This window comes from Gopherus flavomarginatus, chromosome 1 (genome assembly GCF_025201925.1).
Source record: "Gopherus flavomarginatus isolate rGopFla2 chromosome 1, rGopFla2.mat.asm, whole genome shotgun sequence".
Taxonomy (NCBI): domain Eukaryota; kingdom Metazoa; phylum Chordata; order Testudines; family Testudinidae; genus Gopherus; species Gopherus flavomarginatus.
The window spans coordinates 323,754,585-323,770,333 of record NC_066617.1 but is presented as its reverse complement, the minus strand read 5'-3'; the positions used below and the strand labels follow the sequence as shown (position 1 = coordinate 323,770,333).

At 41.0% G+C, this 15,749-nt stretch overlaps 2 protein-coding genes across 3 annotated transcripts in view; one reads left to right on the top strand and one right to left on the bottom strand.

The window, feature by feature from the left end:
- Positions 1-15,749, bottom strand: part of N4BP2L2 (NEDD4 binding protein 2 like 2) — a 479,674-nt gene that overhangs the window by 164,197 nt on the left and 299,728 nt on the right. The window lies entirely within an intron of this gene.
- PDS5B (PDS5 cohesin associated factor B) overlaps positions 1-15,749 on the top strand; it is a 265,724-nt gene that overhangs the window by 28,245 nt on the left and 221,730 nt on the right. The gene's annotated exons all lie outside the window — the stretch shown is intronic.

Genomic DNA, 15,749 nt, shown 5'->3' with positions numbered 1-15,749 from the left:
CCCCAGTGCAAGTAGTACTCCTGGGTAGCAGAAAACCTTCCACCCGGTCTACCTACTTGGCCAAGTGGAAGGGATTTTCTTGCTGGTGTCAAACACTGAATGTAACACCCACGGAGGTTCCCATTCCCACTGTATTGGACTACCTCTGGTATCTTAAACAGCAAGGCCTTGCTATCTCGTCATTGCGAGTGCACTTGGCAGCTATTTCTACTTTCCACCCAGGAGACGGTACTCATTCCATCTTCTCCCACCCTATGGTCTCAAGGTTCCTCAAAGGTTTGGAGCATCTATGCCCCCTAGTACGACGCCCCGCCCCTTCCTGGGACCTCAACTTGATCCTGACGAGACTTACGACTCCTCCATTCGAGCCATTGGCGACCTGCTCGCTCCTATGTTTGTCATGGAAAACAGCCTTCCTTGTGGCCATCTGTCATAAACAGATAGCTAAGAGTTAATGTTCTTTTACCTGGAAAGGAGTAACCTGAAACACCTGACCAGAGGACCAATCAGGAAACAAGACTTTTTCAAATCTGGGTGGAGGGAAGTTTGTGTCTAAGTTCTTTGTTCTGTGTCTTGTGTCTGTCCCTCTCGGCTATGGGAAGGATTTTTTCTGTCTCCTGCTTTCCAATCTTCTGTTTCCCAGTTGTAGGTACAAAAGATAAGATAGTGATTTATATGGTTTTTATTTTGTATTTACATGTGTGTACTTGCTGGAGTGTTTTGAATTGTGTTCTTTTGAATAAGGCTGTTTGTTCATATTTCTTTTAAGCAATTGACCCTGTATTTGTTACCTTAATACAGAGAGACCATTTTTATGTATTTTTTCTTTCTTTTTATATAAAGCTTTCTTTTTTAAGAAAAAAGTAAATAAAAAGGGTGAAATCCCTCTGTTTAGAGTCACGGAGCTTGCTTCTGTGTATCTCTCCAGGAACCCAGGGAGGGAACACCTGAAAGGGAGAAGGGAAGGGAAATGGTTTATTCCCCTTTGTTGTGAGACTCGAGGAATTTGGGTCTTGGGGTCCCCAGGCAAGGTTTTTGGGGGGACCAGAGTGCCCCAAAACATTCTAATTTTTTGGGTGGTGGCAGGTTTACCAGGTCCAAGCTGGTAACTAAGCTTGGAGGTTTTCATGCTAACCCCCATATTTTGGACGCTAAGGTCCAAATCTGGGAATAGGTTATGACACCATCACATCGGCTAGGAGAGTCTCTGAGCTTCGGGCTCTGATGGTGGACCCACCTTACACGGTGTTGCACAAAGATAAGGTGCAGTTACGTCCGCATCCGGCGTTCCTCCCATAAAGTAGTCTCGGCCTTCCATCTCAACCAGGACATATTCCTCCCGGTCTTTTTTCCCAAACCGCATACATCTCGTAGAGAGCAGCAGTTGCATTCCCTCGACATCTGTAGGGCACTCGCCTTCTACATTGATGGAACCAGACCCTTTCGCAAAACGCCCCAACTTTTTGTGGCAGATCGGATGAAAGGCCTACCCGTCTCTTCTCAGAGAATTTCGTCATGGGTAATGGCTTGCATCCGTACTTGCTATGGTCTAGCTCATGTCTCTCCGGGTCATATTACCGCTCATTCTACCTGGGCTCAGGCCTCGTCGGCCGCCTTCCTAGCTAAAGTACCTATCCAGGAGATATGTCAAGCAGCTACATGGTCTTCAGTACACACCTTCAATTCTCATTATGCACTGGTGCAACAATCCAGAGAGGATGCAGCCTTCGGCTCAGTGGTTCTACATTGTGCAATATCTCACTCTGACCCCACCGCCTAGGTAAGACTTGGGATTCACCTAATTGGAATGGATATGAGCAAGCACTCGAAGAAGAAAAGACGGTTACTCACCTTTGTAACTGTTGTTCTTCGAGATGTGTTGCTTATATCCATTACAAAACCTGCCCTCTTTCCCCACTATCGGAGTAGCTGGCAAGAAGGAACTGAGGAGCGGATGGGTCGGCAGGGGTATATATTCGGTGCCATCGTGGTGCCACGCCAGGGGGCGCCCAGCCGACCCACCGAGTGTTGCTAGGGTAAAAATCTTCCGACGGACGTGCACGCGGCACGCACACACCTACTTGGAATGGATATGAGCAACACATCTCGAAGAACAACAGTTACAAAGGTGAGTAACCGTCTTTTATCTGATGCAGTGACTCTCAATGGATTACTACCATTAATGACACTCTCTTTTTGTGGTGAAGCCTGCTGCTTTGCATGTCACTTGTCTATGGTGAAGTGTAAATTTTTGCCTTTCTGGCAAGATGCTTCAGTTCAAGAAGATCATTGATTAAGCAGATAGTTTCTGTAAAGACTACTTACACCAATCCTTACTGGGTATAATGCTGTCCTACAGAGAGAGGACGATAAAACCCCTTAAGGTTTATAGTTCCTCTTTTGCTGATTCCCGCTGTGGGTAATACTATATACCTTCACTGTTTGAACAGCAGTTCTTCAGTTGAAGCAGTGTTGCATCTAAAGATATATTAATGAGAGGAAGGAAAATGCAGTCTTTTCATCTAAATACTTTGTCTGAATCAATATGAAACATATCTATATTTACCCACTAAATCATACTGGTTCAGCTTTTGTAAAGTTTTCTGTTTTGGTCTAGATCTGGGAACTTGTCTGCGAAGTTTCAACCTGAAGTGATTTGGTTGTTTTAAAAAAAAAAAAAAAAAAAAGTTATGATTCCTTGATAATAGATTCATCTTTTAGTGGGAAAATTTTAAGCCAGATCAGACCTAAGCACTGTTGATCACCAGCTAACCCAAGTAAGAGTTTAACAAGACCCGAAGTAAGATTTCCTTGAAAGACTGAGTTATAAAGTTGTTTGGCTTTGGTTAATGGTATTGCTTCGGACCTGAATGGACCATTTCTCTCTTCCCCACATCTGGAAAGTTGCCAAAGGTCTGTGCGTTCTTTGAAGAAGAGGAAATAAAAAGAATGGAGAATGAGAACGAGGGAGGAAATTTGGATTGAGGTAGCAGAAGAGATTGGAAGAAAAATATATGGGGTTGAGAAGAAACTGGATAGTAAATGTTCCAGACCTGGCTGAGGTCCCCTTGCCAGACACTCACCAGGCTGCTATATTTGCATCCAAACAGTGGATCTGTGGGCTTTTAAGTTCCCCTTAGTCACTGGTAGGCTTCAGCCACTGAGGCTACAGCTACGCTACTAGTTAGGGATGAGATTCCTGGCTTATATAGTCATATTCTGTACTAGCTTTCATCTGAGCTAGCACACTAAAAATAGTAGTGTAGCCATGGTACAATAGGCAGCAGTGGCATGGGTTGGCTGCTCTGAGTAAAAAGCCACTTGAACTGTGCAGGTATGTGCTCAGGGTGGCAAGCCTGGGTCGCTGCTTCCTGTGCTGCTGCAGCTATACTACTGTTTTTAGCATGCTAGCTCAGATGAGAGTATGTGTGTGTCAGCTGGGAATTACACCCCTTGCTTGTAGTGCAGACAGTCCGTCTTTGGCACCGGCCTGTCCAGCATGCTCTCTGGGCATGGACTCTGTCTGGTAACCCTTCTGGAAGTGGGACCCCCAAGATCAGTGATCACCTACCAAGACATCCCAGTTGCTTAAGCACACCCTTTCCGAGAACTCCTCCCTTCTGGGCACTGTGGTTTATAGCAGCTTCATGGACGTGATAGTTGAAGCAAATACATACAGGCTTTGGAAAATTTCTAAACTTTTCTTCACTTTAGACAGCACAAGAGATAAAGATCCATGCAAAATAAGAAACTCTTGTACAGCATTTCTGCCTCAGTTTCCTCATCACTCTTGAGCATTCTTCGGGATTTGGGTCAGTGTCCTTGCAGGGTTCCAAATCTCCTCTGTTGGAACACACTCCTTCAGCTCAGACCTTCTCCTCCAAAATCATCTTTGACCTCTGCAGTCTGCTTTCTTCAGTTTAATTTACATTAATTGAGATTAACTGTTGTTTGTCATGATGTTAGAAAATAAATGATGCATTTCTTACTTACTAGATTAATTTTTTACTTGTGACTTGTCAAATTGTTCCAAATATGGATGGAAATTCAATTCACCAGAACAGCGTTTTGTTTTTTTAATTAAATAAAACTACCTTAAATGTGCTTGCTACATAAGGAAAAAAACATAAACACGTTTTGCATTTATAACATTTATTAAAGGAAGTATTTAGTTAATGGAACTGATGTCTGATGACCATATCTTTCAATGTTTTAGAACTAGTAGGTCACATCCCCTTGCTCATAGTTTATAATCATAGATTAGAAATGGAAAAAACTTCCCTGCTTTTTTTCAACTCCCAGTTTAACTTTGCATTAATTAATCATTGAGTTGAAGTAGCTGAATACACTGAAATTAAGAAAATATTCTTTCTGCACCTGCAGAGGAGGCTGCTATCAAAAGCTGGTATAGCACTTCAGCAAACTCTGATTACAGATGATTAACCAATGACTTCTACCTTTTCAGTGGTTTAACTTTAAAACTTAGCAGCAAACATGTACTGCTTTCTATTTTTTGTATTTAATTTAAATGATTTTAACAATTTCAGGCCTTAACATATACTGGCAATTGCCATTTTTTTAAAGTAACTATTGAAAATTTTAATTTAAAGCAAAAAAATACTGGTTTTTATCCATTCTGGTTCCCAGCCTCTGTTTTTAAAGGGCTGTACCTCAGTCTTTGTTCCTATCGTGGAGAAGTTCTACTGCTCCTTTCCTTCCCTGCAGATAAGCTAGGTTTAACTGATTCTTTTAGGTTTCAGATTTCCCATTTGTTTGGGCAAAATCTATTCCAGTTTTGGTTTTGATAATCTTTAACAACCGTCCTATTCAGAGACAGACACTCAGGCAGGGATATGGTGCAGATGATAAAACCCAGCTCTTGTACAGCAGTTTTCATCAGTAGATCTTAGAGTGCTTTACAAAGGTGGTCAGGATCATTATACCCATTTTACAGATTGGGAAAGTGAGGTGCAGGAAAGGAAGTGACTTGTGCAAGGTCACCCAGTAACCATTGTCAGAGCCAGGAATTGAACCAAGGTCTCTGGTGTCTTGGTCCAGTGCTCTGTCTAGTAAGCTGACTGCCATGTAGTCATAAGGGCGTAAACATATGGCGAACACAACCTAAAACAGAATTAATAAATTGTACATAGACAGATTCCTCAGATTATTATGGTAAATGAGAGAGCAAGTGATTGTATTTTTAAGGAGAGATTTATAGTTCCACATGATTTTGAAGAAGGAGAGGAGGAGGAAGATTTCTGTAGTTTTTCAGTCACCAATGAACTGTTTGGGGTGGATTGGTAAACCAAAAGAAATGTGTGTAAAACCCTTTGTTTTGAACTACAATAGAATCCTGATTTTACAAAAACTGTTTTATGTATAACCAGCTATATGAACCATTTTTTCCTGTTGCGGGGTGGGGTAAAGCACATAATGCAGGTGATGTTGATGGAAAAACAAATTGACATCCCTTCATGTTCTAGTGCCTTCAAACCTTATTGCAAAGCAATTTCCAATACTCTAAAAGACAAGACAAAAAAGATGCAGTGACCATACTGCAACTTATGCACCATATCTTTTGTAGTGTGGTGTTCAATTTTATGATTTTTTTTATTAACATCTAAGTCCCCAATTCGTTCGTAAAATAGGGGTTCTACTACACTCTAAATCAAATCTGAAAGTGAAACTCATCTAGCAGAAATGAAACTCAAATCTTCTCTTGGTCTAAATACTTGCGTTTTCATCTGTTGGCAGAATAGGTAACTGCTGTGGAACCCATGTGGTCGTCTTGCAAATTGAGGTATCAGGATTTGGAAAACCCAGTAAAAGATTCAGCACCTCCTGTGTACTGTGGATTGCAGTGGCTTCCCATACCACATTGATCTCCAGATGGATCTCCAGATCTACTGCCTATCCCTTGGGGTAGATAGATGCCCCAAGGTTATCTGAAGCCCCAAGGCTGGAGTAGTAACTGTGAAGTGCCTCCCTCCACTGATCCATACCCTGGGTTGGAGAATTACATGCAAATCTGTTCCATGCCATTCTTTCCTCCTCCATGTCTTATAGCTTCTTTTTTATGTAGCATTTGCAGTGGTGTACTACTAATCTTAATACATTTTGAACATCTGTGCACAGTTATGTGCTGCAAGTACTTTGTATACTTAAGCACATCTCCTTTGTTCAAATATTGGTAAATAAGAATGCTATACAATGATGCTTAAACTTCTTCTAATTTTTTTCTAATTATTAAGCTATTTCTGGTTCTGGATTCCACTGATAAAGTCCAAAAGATAGCGCCTTCCCTTGCAAATTCAGTCAGAGTTGTGATCACTAAAAATCTGCCTTCTGTTGCCCTTCAGTGTGGCAGCCCCTGAGCCAGTGAAATTTATATTCAGTGCAGAAGAACTAAAATCACTTCACTTGAAGGGTTAATATTCCCTCGACCATCAGCATGTTAACGTAGGGGTTGTGAGAGAGCCCAGAGGAGATGGCAATTACCTTTCCATTCTTTAAGGGTGAAACTTAAAACTGTTGTAATGTATGGTAAAGGTTGAAAACCATAGCCCTGAATCTTATTTTGTCAATTTGTGTGGATAGTAGGAAAGGCATAAAGTGTTTGGTTGAACTGGTTGAGGACTTCATCATTGGAAGCAGCACAGAAGAAATGAGTTCTGAGCTCCCTTTTTAAGGATGGAATTAGTAAAGCAGGAAGAGAGTTGAATCTCATGCTCTGATCTAGTGTCTGAGGTGCATCTGTCCTCAGAGACTAAAAAAGAGACTACTGATGGCAAAGTCTTTTAAAACTACACTATTAAACATAACAGTGAGATCAAGGATGATAGAATAGTCTTCAGCTATGGAGGGGATTGAAGTCACATTTGAATGGACCAGGAATGCTTCAGAGAGTTTGTTGGAGTGATTAAGCTTTTTCCCAGCATTTGTTGAAGCAGGGTAATTTATGGTAGGCATGGCAAGGTGGTCAATTGACCTGTCAAATAATGTCAGGTGAGTTGATCACCTATTTGTCCACAGTCAGATATTCCAGAAAAAATACCCTGATGTAGGCAGCGGCTCACCTTTGAATTGCATGATGTCATTTTTTTTGTTAGTTTCATTTAATTGTTTCAATTCTTTTTTGTCTTTTTTGAGTTAAAATAACTCAGCTAAAAATTTGTTTTTGTAATTAGTTGGAGACCATAGTCTTACTCTTTTTTTTTTTTTGTTACTGTTCTAATAAATGAATGCTTTAAAATATTTGATCGTATTTGACAGTATATGACCAGTCATTTTTGGACTAGTCAAATGCCCAACCCTAAAGCATGGCCGTTTTTCTTAAAGATTTTTCTTCTAAACTGTATCCGCCATCTCCCTAAGCAGAGCTTGCACCAGCGAAGGAAACAGGTGCCTGGACCGGCCAATAGAAAGGGGCGGCAGTACATCTGTCGGGGCGGCTCTTCTGGTTCGGTGGCGGCGATGGCACTTCGGCAGCTCAATCAGCTCACTCCGGATCGATGACAATTTGGCTGCGGGTCCTTCACTAGCCGTCTTCCTCTTCGGTGACACTTTGGCAGCAGCTCAATCGAGTTGTTAATCTCCTCCCTCCCCCTCTGCCCTCCCGCTTGGGGCAGCAAAAAAACTGGAGTCGGCGCTGTCCCTAAGAGTGCTTGCTTTGAAGAGGGAAGACTTGCATGGCATATGCTACTGAGGACTTCAATAATTCAGATATAGGTTAGGGGTTTGTTATTGAAGCGGATGGGTGAGATTCTATGGCCTGCATTGTGCAGGAGGTCAGACTAGATGATCATAATGGTCCCTTCAGATCTTGAAGTCTGAGACTTATGGACAGCAGAGAACACTTGGCAAGAGTCTTGTCTACTGCATGCCCTGTTTTTGTTTGAGTAATCTGTGTTGTAAAGATGAAGTGTAAGTGTTAGAAAGAAGGTTGTATGTGCTTCATATGGGAAATTCATTGCAAGTAATTTACTATTAACTGAAGAACGTGAACTAGGTACCTTTTTAGAGTGCTAAATCCGAGTCTGCATGAGGCAGTGAGCGCAGCACATTAGAGCGCTTTGCAAATCATCCCTTTGTAGACAAGCCCTTAAAATTACTCTCCTTTATAAACCTCTATAATGTTGAGTGGTAACCATACCATGCGTTATAAACATCTTAAGTGAAATAGCTGTAAAAATACAGTTGTGTTTTTTTTTTTTAAATAGGGTGAATTTTTATTTGTAGTTTTGGGATTTGGGATTTTAAATAATATGTGATTTAAAGTCAGCCAACAGAAATAGAAAGATAAACTTGCATGAAATATAAAATTGATCATGGTTACGTTGAAGTTTTCAGAGTTTCCATTATCTCTTGGAAAAGTTTCATACAAGAATAGCAGAAGGGAGGAGAGCTTCATTTGTCTCAGGGTTTATATTACAGTGAAATATGTATTGGATCTTTGAAAAAGTGCTCTGATTAGTTGGCTTCGTATATATTGGGAGATGTTCCTATTTTTAATATTGCCACAATATCAGTCACAATTGAAGCACCATGTGATGGGTCTGTCTTAAACTTACTAAAGTGAAGAATGTTGAGCCATGTAAACTGCCATCCAGAGAGAAATAATAAACTGCATCTCACTGAATTCTAAGACCTGTCTGTAGAGCATGGATCACTGACTTGAGGTACTGTAATGGTACTTACTAATCCGTTAAATCTATCATGTCAGTATTTAGTAATGTGACCCATAGTCAGCTTTATTTACACTTAAGCACACAGCAGAGTTCTATACTCTTGCACATGTAAGAGCAAGGAACAATATTCTTAAAATCTTCATAAACAATAGTGTATGTGTAAGGCACCTGTCATAGCATTCCTTCTCAGATCTGAACGTTAGAGTTCAGAAAATGAGATACTAGCACCTGAATCCTCTAAGCTTAATTACTAGCTTAGATCTGATAGCGCTGCCACCACCCAAAAATATAGTGTTTTGGGGCACTCTGACCTCCCCAGCCTTGCCTGGGGACCCCAAGAACCCAGATCCCTTGTGTTCTTAAAACAAGGAGAAATAAACCATTCCCCCACCTTTCCCGCTCCCAGAATTTCCCTCCCTGGGCTATCCTGAGAGATACTGATCCAACCTCTTAAATCACCATACAGAGAAGCATCTCCCTTCCCTTCCACAAAGGGGCAAACAGATTCAAGGAAAACAAAGAGAGATTCTATCTTTCCCCCTCCCGTCTTCCCCCCCCACCCGTCCTGGTGAGTTATCCCAATCCCCTGGAATAACACACGGGGAAAAGAATCAATCAGGTTCTCTAAAAAAAGCAATCTTTCAATAAAAGAAAGGAAAAAGTAAAGAATTATCTCTGTAACTTCAAGATGTAAATATTACAGGGTCCTATAGCTTACAGACACCAGAAAGAGACTTTTCCCCCCAGTACCAATACAAATCAAAATATTCCCAGCAACTACACATATAAAAGTTAACCAGCCAGATGCACAATTGCAAATAGAGTAAAACAATCAAAAAGCCTAAACCACCTGTTTTTACTTACTATTTGGAAAGAAACTTAGAGAGCCTGTAGTAATGTCGTCTCTCTCAGACCCTCCGAGAGAAGAACACACAACGGACAAAGAACACACACACAAACTTCTCTCCACCCAAATTTAAAAGTGTCTTGTCTTCTGATTGGTCTTCTGGTCAGGTGTTCAGTTCCCTGCTTGTAACCCTTTACAGGTATAAGAGACATTAACCCTTAACAATCTGTTTATGACAGTACCTTTTGGTAACTTGGCTATTTTAAAGTAGCCATGTGGGTTTTTTAACTTAATTCGATGACTCTCTGGTCTTAATTGTCCTGTAAATAATTACATTTCTAATTACCAATTTGAATCTGTCCTAGGTTGGCAGTGAGTCATTACTACCTGATGTTTCTGCTAACGGTAATGAATTGTATTCAATCCAGCCCCCTGTGGATAACCATAATTGTGCATTAAATGTGATTTTTAAATGTAATTTTCTTCACATAGAAGTAGAGTGAAATGCTATGATACTTGCATGTATGCAGTTCATAATTTTAGCTTTTAAAGAAAACTGTAAGTATTACTAAAGTGTTCACTACCAGAGATGGAACTTTTTCATATCAACTAGCCACAATGATTCAGTCTGCTGGTTTAAGTGAAAAATACCTACTCTGCTCCACTTATGCAATGTAAAGGAATAAAACAATTGTGTACTTTGTACTGTATTTAATTGTAGCAGTGTTAATCACCTTCTGTTTAGTAAACTAAAAATGTAGCTTACACTCTCTCCTTGGTTTTCACATTTTCTATCCTCTCTGGCTTAACTCCACTTTTATCTTCATATTATCATTGTTCTGGGTGTGTTCCCTCTCTTCCTTTATAATTCCCTTCTCTTTTCCTACACTGTTGTTTTTTTTCTCATGTTACTCTGTTTACTGTCTCTCCCATTTCTTCCCCCAAAGTGTGTACCATACCAAAAAAAAAAAAAGTCAATCTCTTCTTCTCTTGGCTACTTCATCTACCTACACCTACCAATTTTCTCGCATATACCCACAGGCTAACATCTGGTTCCTATACCTCCAATTTAAAACATCAGGGACTCTGTGCTACCTGCCTTTGACTTGCATGGGAAGAGACACAGCATCTGGACCCTCTTCCTAACGTAATTCGTATCTAAATTGATTCTGAATTTGCCAGGGCTGACTTTGTTGTCCTGAGCGTTTTTTATCTATTCAGGGGACACTATCGTAGGACCTAATCATATCAGCCACACCATCAGAGTCTCGTTCACCTGCACATGTACTAATGTAATATATGCCATAGTGTACCAGCAGTGCCCTTCTGCCATGTACATTGGCCAAACCGGACAGTCTGTGCCGAAGAATAAATGGATAGAAATCAGACGTCAAGAATTAAAACATTCAAAAACCAGTCGGAGAACACTTCAACCTCTCTGGTCACTTAATTACAGTCCTAAAAGTAGTAATTCTGTAACAAAAAGCCTTCAGAAACAGACTCCAACGAGAAACTGCAGAACTGGAATTAATTTGCAAACTGGGCACCATTAAATTAGGCTTGAATAAGAACTGGAAGTGGATGGATCATTACACAAAGTGAAAACTATTTCCCCATGCTAATTTCCTCCTCCTGTTACTCACACCTTCTCGTCAACTGTTTGAAATGGATCATCCTGATTATCACTTCAAAAACTTTTTTTTTCTGCTGATAATAGTCCACTTTAACTGATTAGTCCATTAGAGTTGGTATGGCAACACCCATTTTTTCAGTGTGTGTGTGTGTGTGTATTGTTTGTATATAAAAAAAATCTTCCTACTGTATTTTCCACTGCATGCATCTGATGAAGTGGACTTCAGCCCATGAAAGCTTAGGTGCTACAAGTACTCCTCATTCTTTTAATTTACCATACAGATGATGAATTTTCTAGGCTAGTTTAAGAGCTCATGAACGTGGGAAAAAATGGAACCTATCCCAAGTTTTTGACGCATATAAAAGTATGCCTTAATTTGAATTGTATTTTTAATCTAGGATTGCAGGATAGGTGATTTGAGGGAAGATATATGAAGATACATTTTTTTCAAATTTATATTTAAAAAAATCAATAGGAGTATATCCTGTGCTATAGGTGCATATCCTATTTTAATTTTGAAAGCCCAGTTCACTGGTATACTGTCTGTTTTACACCATTAGAGTTTAGAGCTGCTTTGTATCGGCAGTGGAAATCAGCCAGGATGGACCCCCCACGTTCCCCTTTCATCTATCCTCCATATTCCTCCTAAGTCCACACATGTTGCTTGTTTTACCTCCTGTTGAGTGGTGGTCTTTTGCCATTCGCTTTTTCATGTATGTCCGTCAGGAGGTTCTGATGTATAAAATTTTCTCTCAGAGAAACTCGCAAAAATTTGCTCTTGAAAAATGTAGTCTGTCTTCATTGTTTTCAGTGGGACTGAAGCTTTAGGGCATGTCTTCACTGGCAATGTTAAAGCGCTGCCAGGGCAGCGCTTTAACTTGGCTTGTGTAGGGAGAGAGCTCTCTCTCAGTGCTCTAAAAAACCCCCACCTCCATGAGGGGAATAGCTACCGGTGCTGGTGCACTGTCTACACTGTCACTTTACAGCACTGAAATTTGCAGCACTCAGGGGTGTGTGTTTTTTTTCCTGGCCCCCCCCCCCCCCAACAAGAGAGTTGCAGCGCTGTAAAGTGCCAACGTAGACAAGCCCTTAGACTGCACTCTGTGAGGTGCAGGTGAATGAAGGAAATGGCCATCTTTGTTTATAGTAGCCTAGCCTGTGGCCTCATTCCCATTTACATAAATAGCAGTGGGGATGTCAGCCATGAAAGAGGGTAGTCTGTCCTAGAATTCTCTGGTGTAGAACAATATTCTTTAGACTCTATTAAAGAAGAAACTTCTATTATGAAGAATGGCAAAAAACAAAAAAAAAAAGTTAACCCTAAAACAACTAATGTAACCTATGATTACAAAGTTTCAGCCACTTTTAACTATATGGGAAGTTAAAATGTCCCACACAGCTGATGAGTTAAGATTAATTTTAAAATCAGTCAAACATTTACTTATACATTCTAAGAATTAAAAAATGCTGTAATTTTTGGGCTGACACACTGCCTGTGTGTGTGAGAGAGAATCTCTGCTTAGGTGAAAAACTCAGCTCAGCCTTAACTGTGGAATCCTGACTAACACCTCTGTAAGACCCATACACAAATATCCACCAAACTCCTCCAACTCTGCTTATTCTCTTCTCAAGACTGAGGAGGCTGTGTGTGTGGGGGGAGGGAGAAGGTGAGCTTTTTAGTGTGCACTTTTCAATGTGCAAAGAAAGTTAACATCTGGGGGGGAGAGCAAATTCCAATGTCGAGGACCCCACTGGTGAATACCTTTCAGCAGCTCATTCTCACTTTATATCGAGGGGGCTCCAATATGAATGCTTCTTTTGATCTCGGGTGACAGCATGGCCTGGGGAAAGAGGGTGAGCTCTTGCGTAACCTGGTTCCGACAACAGAAAATTTTTGGCCATTTACAATCAACTCCACAGCCTTTTTCCACACTTAATGCATTTACTTTTGAATGCTGCATCCTGTAATTCCAACATTCCATGAAATGTACTAGGCATGGTGGCCACTGACCAGAACCCTTTTGATCTTGGGGGTGGAAGGAGAAAAATGCAGGATCAGTGTAGTCCCTTCCATCTGATTAACACAGCCATAGTGGCTTCAAGCACCTCTACAATTATCTATAGATCACAGTTGGTTGATGGCATCCATTAATGCTTTCTGCATAACAGTATCCTTGCTTATCCTGTCAATAGAGTTAACAAACAGCCAGATGGAAGAATAATGGAGCGGGGGGTCGGGGGAGACTAAGAGGGGGATGGGAGTGTGCTTCTGGCATGGTGGGAGAGGGAGAGAATGAAGAAGACTAGAATGGGAGGGGCCACTGGTATGAAATGAGCTCGTACAGAACCTCTGCCATGAGAGGAGAGAGAATGAGCGACCTTGGAGTGGAGGGACACAGAGAACCCCTGGTGGGGTGGAGATAGGGGAACCCTTGTATTGGGAGAAAAGGGAAAATAGGTATTCACATAGACCACTTGGTGGTGGGGAGAATGGTTATCCTTTAGATGATTCTTCTCATTCATCTCCAGCTTTCTGTAGTTGCTACTCAGGTCTCTGTTCTTGTCCCCTTTTCTTCTTCCTCTATACCTTCTCTGGATAATCTGATATGCAGACACAAATTCAGCTACCATTTCTATGCTGATGGTCTCACAGATCTACTTCTGTATTTCATACCTGTCTCCTTCTGTCCAGACTGAAATCACCCTCTTTCTCTGACGTCTCCTTATAAATGTCTTGCTGTCAGCTTCAACTAAACATGACTAAAAACAGAGCTCCCAATCTTCCCCCTCAAGCCCTCCCCACTACCTCTTTTTTTGATCACTGAGGACAACAAAATCCTGCCTGTCACTCAGGTCTTGTAATCTAGCCCTCATCTTTTACTTGGACCTCTATCTGCGTCCTCATATCCAGGCTATGTTTAAATCTTGCTGATTCTTCCTGCATAACCTCTTTAAGATATGGCCCTTCTTACCCATCCACACATTAAAACTTGACCACACTCTCATCTTACATTTTGATCGCTGCGATATACTTGTCTTGGAGTTTGGCAGTCTTCCTTGCTCATAATTATTCAGAGTGCCGCTGCAAAGATAATTTCCCTAGCCCATTGCTTTGACCTTGTCATCCCTCTCTTTGCAACTCTCCAGTGTCTCCCCCTTGTTTATTACATCAAGTATAAGATGCTTATCTTCACTTTCAGGGCCCTTCACACCAATCCCCACCCTGCCTATCATCTCTCATTTGCATCAAGCTGTTGATGCCTGCTTCCCGTTCCCCCATGATGTTAGTCTCCATTGCCCACTTATTAAATTTTCAAACAAGCTTTTTTTTTTTTCCTTTCTCCTATGCTGCCTCTCACACTGGGGAGGTAGTCCCTGTAAACATCGACTATCTCATTCTCCTTGAAATCCCTCCTCAAAACTCTTGAGCTATGATGTCTACAAAAACCTTGAGGCTGGTTGGGCTGCTGATGTGCTGTGACCACTGCCTGTAACAAATGTCTCATTGTTATCTTAAACTCCTCCTGTTGTCTCTTGCATGTGCTTAGATTGTAAACTCCTTGGGGCAGGGACTTTTTTGTTCAGTGTTTGTAAAGCAACTAACATAGTGGGGTTCTGGTCCATGAATAAAGCTTTTATGTACTGTGGCAATACAAATAATAAAGATGAGCATCACCTCCCTGCAGATATTAAAGGTTGTAAAAGTCTGCTGATGTGTAGCCCCTCTCCTGTTTTCCCTAGGCTTCTTATAGGTGGTTCCCTGGAAGTGCTGCTGGAGTGTTCTAGTCAACATATTCCTGGGGGCTAAATGGGAACCTTGGGCCTATTGCCCCAAAGTTTGGAGCAGGGGCATGGGAGAAAGCTCCCAACAGGCATGTCATCTTCCCTTCTCCTGCTGTTGCTACTACCCATGCTCCTGCTATATTTCAGTTTTTCCACATCTCTTCTAGGATGGGAGAAGGACATTGTTACATATCAGTGGCAAATTAAAAGTAAAATTTTCAAAAAGTGCCTAAGTGAGTTAGTCTCCTAAATCACTTAAGCACTTTGGAAAATTTTACCCAACATCTTTAACTTGTTTACTTCTGTTTTTCTAACTGTTTCTTTAGTTCCTTTTAAGAGAGCTCTACTGTGAGAGCCTGGAAGCCCATAGGATCTAGGGAGCATGTTACTGTTTTGATTTATCAAGTTGTCAGCATGGTAACTAAAGGCAGCATTATCTGCACCTTAAGTATAATGATCAAATTATAAGTAAGTATGAGGGATTGTTATACTGCTGTTTGTTTTACTTCTGGAGGTCCTGTTCAGTTAGAATGTCTTGGTGGCTTAAAATATCTGAAGAAAACTTTCTCTTGGTTACTTTCTTTAGGGTGCCATTATGTGAGAATAAACCTTAGGGTCTGTATAGTCACACCGTTGATTACTGAAAGACAAACAAGGCCAACTTTACCCTCAATAATAAGGGTATTGCTCCTGTTGGCTTCAGTTGGACTTGCAAGTGTTTTATTTGAAGGGTAAATTTAGGGCCCTTCATATTTATCTCCCTACCTATAAAATAATATCTCAGTGGGGCAGATGGCTT